Consider the following 7,733-nt stretch of genomic DNA (forward strand, 5'->3'; position numbering starts at 1 on the left):
AATATTTAATGAAATGGAACCCCATATGGAACTGCCATATTCATGGCGACTAGCAGGCATAACACTTATTCTGAAACCAGGTAAAAATCCCCAGAGATGTGAGTCATACCGTCCGATTTCCCTACTGGGGACGGACTACAAGATTTTCACAAAAATCCTAGCCCATCGACTGCAACAGGTCATGCCGAAACTAATACATGGAGACCAAACGGGTTTCATAAATGGTAGACAGACCTTCGATAATATCCGAAGAGCCATACATCTGATATATGAGGCAAGAGATACAGAACAGCCGATGTTGATATTGTCCCTCGACGCTGAAAAAGCGTTCGATCGGGTGCAATGGAAATTCCTGTTTTCAGTATTAGAAAAAATAGGTATTACAGGAAGATTCATCTCATGGCTGACATTAATATATTTGAACCCAATAGCCTTTTTGCGAGTTAATGGATCCAGATCCGATTTGATCCAGCTTGAGAGGGGGACTCGACAGGGATGTGCGTTATCTCCATTACTATTCGCACTTACAATGGAACCGCTAGCCCAACATATTAGACAACATGTGGACATACAGGGTTTAACCATAGGAGAGGAGACACATAAGATTATGCTATTTGCAGATGACATCCTGCTTACACTGACATCCCCACAGGAATCACTACCAGAGGTAATGCAGTGTTTGCAAACATATGGGAGGATGGCGGGATTCCGGGTGAACATGGACAAGTCAGAGATTATGGGGGTAGGTCTCGCCAATGAGATGACATTAGCGTTGAGTCGAAGATATCCCTTTCGGTGGGTCAGTCGAAGCCTGCGATACCTAGGAATTAATCTTACACCCAAATTAGAAGATTTATATGAAGCTAACTTCCCACAAAAAATCAAGGAACTAATGAAGGAACTGGAAAGATGGGAAGGGTTAGAATTATCATGGCTGGGAAGGATATCGGCAGTAAAAATGATGCTCTTACCAAAGATTTTATATTTATTCATAGCATTGCCCCTACCTATTCCGAACCATTTTTTTCGTCAACTACAGCGTAAAGTTTTCGCATATATCTGGCAGCATAAGCCACCCAGGGTGAGGGCAGACATTATGTATCAACCAAAGGATAGAGGGGGCATGGGGGTACCACACTTTAAACAGTATTATCAAGCAGCCCAATTGAGAGTATTGGCGGGGTGGGGATCCCATCTCTCACCTCCTTGGCTACAAATCGAAAAACACTGGTTGAAGATAGAGCAACCAGAAGCCATACTATGGGCTCCACAAGATCAATTATTAACAAGCATTCGGCGGGCACCACCCGCAATAAGATTTCCCCTCCAGACTTGGAATAGGTTACGACAGAAACACCTCCCAGGCAGGAAACACTTTAAACGAATGAAAATACAGACAGCTATGGGAAGTCCGATAGAGATGACAGACAATGTATTTCGACTCTGGAAACAAAAAGGGCTGGTAACAATACATCAGATATGGGAAGAGGGGAATATGATCCCATTTGCAGAACTCCAAGAGGAATTTGAACTCCCTATATCCCACTTATATCACTACCAGAGGGTTAAGGATTACATACAACGAAAAGCTAAGAAAGAACTAACCCTTGACGAAACAGCCCTAGAACAGGCTATAGGAGGGGGAAGTCAGAGGGGATGTATTTCCCGTTTATATAGAGCGATGAATTCCCACACAAACCCAATAGAACGATACATTCAGAGATGGGAAAAGGATATGCAGCAGAAGTATGATAGTAAAGAATGGGAAAAAGCATTGAACTATCTGCTTAAAACATCTATTTCTAGCTCTTTGGTTGAGAACGGATACAAAATGCTATACCAGTGGTATTTGACGCCTAATAAGATAGCGAGAATGTATAACAAAGAAAGTAGCCAGTGTTGGAGAGGGTGTAAAGAGACTGGAGATATGGCACATATATGGTGGACATGCCCCAAAGCACAGACATACTGGCTAGAACTAATTAAGACATTGGAGAAATTTTTGGGGAGCCGGTATCCAATGAAGATGGAGGTATGCCTATTGCAATTCCAACCGGCAGGCATAAAATCAATAACACATCGCTTGGCGTCGATGTGGCTGGTAGCAGGAAAAATTGTATTAGCATCAGCATGGAAACAATCTTTTTTACCACCGGTGGTACGAGTGGTGCATAAAATGGACTATGTGTATCAAATGTCTAAGTTGACAGCAATAAAGGCAGGAAGGATTACACAATTCTACAAACAATGGGACCAATATTCGATCTGGAGGCTGAAGGATGGGGTGGACTTGGACGCCCCCAGACTAATGACGGCCCCATGATCTGGACATGAAATAAAGACATATCATAAACCTATACTGGTCAGCAACTGTAATAAGGGACAATGGGGGGGGAGGGAGGGAATGTGTTAGAAGTATGATTAAGATATGATTAGTAACATTTGTCTTATATATGTAAAAACTTCAATAAAAATATAAAAAAAAAAAAAAGGATCTGAGGAAGCTACAAGAATGGTCTAAGGTTTGGCAATTGAAATTCAATGCGAAGAAATGCAAAGTAATGAACTTAGGGAGTAGAAACCCAAGAGAGACTTATGTGTTAGGCGGTGAGAGTCTGATAGGTACTGAGGGGGAGAGGGATCTTGGGGTGATAGTACCCGAGGATCTGAAGGCGACGAAACAGTGTGACAAGGCGGTGGCTGTAGCGAGAAGGTTGCTAGGCTGTATAGAGAGAGGTGTGATCAGCAGAAGAAAGGAAGTGTTGATGCCGCTGTACAAGTCGTTGGTCAGGCCCCACCTGGAGTATTGAGTTCAGTTTTGGAGGCCGTACCTTGCGAAGGATGTTAAAAAAATGGAAGCGGTGCAAAGAAAAGCTACGAGAATGGTACAGGATTTGCGTTCCAAGACGTATGAGGAGAGACTTGCTGACCTGAACATGTAAACCTTGGAGGAAAGGAGGAACAGGGGTGATATGATACAGACGTTCAAATATTTGAAAGGTATTAATCCGCAAACAAATCTTTTCCGGAGATGGGAAGACGATAGAACGAGAGGACATGAAATGAGGTTGAAGGGGGGCAGCCTCAGGAAAGATGTCAGGAAGTATTTTTTCACGGAGAGGGTGGTGGATGCTTGGAATGCCCTCCCGCGGGAGGTGGTGGAGATGAAAACGGTAACAGAATTCAAACATGCGTGGGATATGTATAAAGGAATCCTGTGCAGAAGGAATGGATCCTCAGAAGCCTAGCCGAAATTGGGTGGCGGAGCAGGTGGGGGGAAGAGGGGTTGGTGGTTGAGAGGCGAGGATAGTGGAGAGCAGACTTATATGGTCTGTGCCAAAGCCGGTGATGGGAGGTGGGACTGGTGGTTGGGAGGCGGGAAGCACTGCTGCGCAGACTTGTACGGTCTGTGCCCTGAATAAGGCAGGTACAAATCAAGGTAAGGTTTACACATATGTTGTCTTGTTGGGCAGACTGGATGGACTGTGCAGGTCTTTTTCTGCAGTCATCTACTATGTTACTATGTTTTTTTATATGACCTTCAACTCACAGATTGTAGTTATGGTTTTGTCATTTTGCAGTTTCTGATATTGATGTCCTTTGATGATCCAATTGATGCACATCACTGGAAGCTTTGTTGTAGAGCCAGCTCAGATTACAAGCAAAGAGAATGGGTGTTTTCTTGAAAAGAAACAGGGAGGCAAAAAAATTGCCTTTATCCAACCCAAACAAGTGAAATTAATGAAGTGAAGGAAAGAAAACTCAAAATAAAACTGAGGACTGGTACCCTAACATAGACTGAGTTAGCAGTAAATAAACATGGCTCTGCCCCCGGCACACCTCAATCCCACGGCCATTTCAGAAAATATTTTATTTAATAGCCTAATACACCTTCCAGTGTCTCCCCCTCTTTCTCTCTGCATCCTTCCATCCAGCACCTTCCCTCTCTCTTCTACCCTTCCAACCAGTGTCATCCCTTTCTCTCATCCTTCCACCCATTACCCTCTCCCCATCCTTCCATCTGTCTCCCTCTTTCTCCCCTTCCTTCTAGCCAGTTCTCTCTCTCAACCCTTTTCCATTCAGCATGACATCTCTCCCCATCCTTCCTCTTTCGCTCCCTACCCTTCCATCCAGTGCCCCCTTCCAGCATTTTCCCTCTCTCTCCCTCCTTTCATCCAGCATTTCTCCATCTGAGTAGCTAGGGTCTCCCCCAGTTTCTCCCCAGCAGCTTCTCCTGCCCCTTTCCATGTCCCCTCTTTCTCCATCTTTCCACTCAACTCTCTCTCTGTACCCCTCTTCCATCCAGCATCTTCCCTCTTCCTGCCCCCTCCTTCTAGTATTTTTCCTCTTACTCTCCCTCCATTCATCCAGCATTTCTCCTCTTTCTCTCTCCATATGACCAGCCAGGGTCTCCCCCTTGCTACCCTTCCTGCTCCCCAGCAGCTTGTCTCACCCCTGCCCTTTTCATGTCCCCTCTTTCTCTCCCCATCTTTCTCTCTCTCTCTGTACCCTCCAGCTTCCTCACTCTTCTTTTTCTCCCCTCTACTCTCTTCATTTATCACCTCCTGCCGCCCTCTCGACACCCTTTCCCCTTTCCACCTAGTACCTCGTGTTTCCTCTCTCTCCCTATGTTGCAGCAGCAGCACCACCAGCAAAACAAGAAAAACAAGCATGTGGCCATGGCAGCCTTCAGGCATGCACTGTCGGCTCTACCATCCTCTGCCCCTGCTGCCGTCAATTTCCAGTTCCGAGGGCAGAGGACTGGCAGAACCGACAGCGCATACCTGAAGGCTGCTGTGGCCCCGCGTTTGTTATTCTTCTTTTGCTGCAGTTAAAGCTGCTCGAGAAGCAATTGCAGCAGCGGATCGCAGCAGGAGACTTTTCCGCTTTGGCGAGAGTGCGGGAGATGACCCGCCAAAGCTTCCTGAAGGTGGTAGGGGGCGATAGGAGGGAGAAGGAAGAGAGAGAGAGATGCTAGTCCCAGAGAAAGAGGTGGTATGGGGGAAGGGAAGAATGAGGGGAGAAGCTGGACATGGGGAGGGATAGGGACAAGAAGGGTAATGCTGGGAATGGGGAGGGAGGAGACAGATATGGACACAGAGAAGAGAATGTTCAGAGGGCTCTAGCATGAGTGCCAAAAATGGCCACAAATTGTATTTAAATGTAAAATGGATGCTAAGGAAGTAATCTGGTATTCCAATGCTTAGAGAACAGCGCAGAAACAAATGCTTAATGCTGGAAACTTTTTAACATATTTATAAATGACCTAGAGATGGGGGTAACTAGTGAGGTAATTAAATTTGCTGAAGACACAAAGTTATTCAAAGTAGTTAAATCGCGGGAGGATTGTAAAAGATTACAAGAGGATCTTACGAGACTGGGCGTTTAACTGGCAGATGACGTTTAATGTAAGCAAGTGCAAAGTGATGCATGTGGCAAAGAGGAACCCAAATTATAGCTACATCATGCAAGGTTCCACATTAGGAGTCACCGACCAAGAAAGGGATCTAGGTGTCTTCGTTGATGATATATTGAAACCTTCTGCTCAGTGTGCTGCAGTGGCTAAGAAAGCAAATAGAATGTTAGGTATTATTAGGAAAGGAATGGAAAACATAAATGAGGACGTTATAATGCCTTTGTATCGCTCCTTGGTGCGACTGCAACTCGAATATTGTGCTCAATTCTGGTCGCCGCATCTCAAAAAAGATATAGTGGAATTAGAAAAGGTGCAGAGAAGGGCAAAGAAAATGATAAAGGGGATGGGACGACTTCCCTATGAGGAAAGGCTAAAGCAGCTATGGCTCTTCAGCTTGGAGAAAAGACGGCTGAGGGGAGATATGATAGAGGTCTATAAAATAATGAGTGGAGTGGAACAGGTAGACGTAAAGCATCTGTTTACCCTTTCCAAAAATACTAGGACTGGGGGGCATGCGATTAAGCTACAAAGTAGTAGATTTAAAATGAATCGGAGAAAATTTTTCTTCACTCAACGTGTAATTAAACTCTGGAATTTATTGCCAGAAAATTTGGTAAAGGTGATTAGCTCAGCAGAGTTTAAAAAAACGTTTGGACGGCTTCCTAAAGGAAAAGTCCATAGACCATTATTAAATTGGACTTGGGGAAAATATTTCTGGGATAAGCAGCATAAAATGTTTTGTACTTTTTTGGGATCTTGCCAGGTATTTGAGACCTGGATTGGTCACTGTTGGAAACAGGATGTTGGGCTTGATGGACCTTTGGTCTGTTCCAGTATGGCAATACTTATGTATTTATGTATGTACCACTAGCTTTTACTAAAGGGTTGCCGCGTGGCAACCTGGAACTACCACCCCAAGCGTGCAGCATTTCCGGCACTGCCAGAATTTTTGTAAAATTATCTGCTCAGGTTACCCAGCAGTAATAGGTTACCGCTGGGCTAGCACGGGAGATCTTACCAGCACCTCAATGAGTGGCAGTGCTTCCCCTCCCCCCCTTGAAAAAACCATCACGACCCTACCTGTCCCTCCAACTACCGCCCAATTTCCCTCCTACCCTTCCTCTCCAAGATACTAGTAAATGACAGCAGATAAAGAACTGTATGGTCCATCCAGTCTGCCCAACAAGATAAACTCATTTTACATGGTATGTAATTTGTCCTTGCCTTTCTCAGGCACAGACCGCAAAAGTCTGCCCAGCACTGTTCTTGAACTTTCCATATCTATTCAGTTACGGTCAGGGTGTAGACCATAGATGTCTGCCCAGCACCGGTTTTGCTTCCCAACTGGCCAGCATTGCCACCCAATCTCCGCTAAGATTCCGTAGATCCATGACACTTAAAGAACACTAATTTGTTAGCGCACCTTAGTAAAAGGACTCCTAGGTCACTAAAATAATCCAACTAATTTTCTTTTCTGTTGAATGGATGTGTAAAGAATATACTGAAAATAGCCAGTAGCCAGGTGAGCAAAAGTTTGACTAGTTGCCTAGGTACATATCAGATGGAGACACAGTAGCTATTGTTGAGTAAGCCTGGCAAAAAGCCTGGGGCCATCCACTGATTGAGGTAACCTGTCCAGGGCAGTGGGAATTTGCTTCCACTATTGGCTCTGGCTGCTGGCACTGCAGGGGTTGTTGATCAACTCCTATGTGGTGCCAGCAGCCAGAGCCAACAGAGAACAAACAGAGAAATGGGAGCAAATAAACTTCTACTGGGCTGTAGAAGGTTTAAAAGCACTGGAGAGGTGGGGAAGGGGCCAATGCTGAGAATAGGGTAGGTTGAAGGGAATTTTGCTGATGCTGGACTGATACAGGGGCTTGTGAAAGAAAAATGGGCCTGGGGCCTTACAGTCTCACCCTTACCTTTCCCCATGAGACTATCATTGGAATGTTTTTAATGTTTCACGTACATATTCTGATATTTATCATCATTTGCTTATTTCTGACCTGAAGAAGGTATTGCCTTCCAAAGCTAACTAAAAAATGTATTTTCTTTTCTTTATTTTCATGTATTTATTTTGTTATTATTTGTAATTTATTCTTTCAATTTATAATACACCAGCATAAACTTGTTACATGCAACTTAGGGAAAATACAGCATATTCTCTTTTACAGAGTAAGAAAAGAAAAGCAATTATTAAGAAACTACATAGCTGCGCATTTATCCCTTCCTTAGACCACCAATAGTGGGAGAGTGGCTAGTAATATTTAAAAAAAAAACATCAATAGGTATATAATTAATAAGTAAAGCCTGAGCC

The sequence above is a fragment of the Microcaecilia unicolor genome, chromosome 8 (assembly GCF_901765095.1).
Source record: "Microcaecilia unicolor chromosome 8, aMicUni1.1, whole genome shotgun sequence".
Classification (NCBI taxonomy): domain Eukaryota; kingdom Metazoa; phylum Chordata; class Amphibia; order Gymnophiona; family Siphonopidae; genus Microcaecilia; species Microcaecilia unicolor.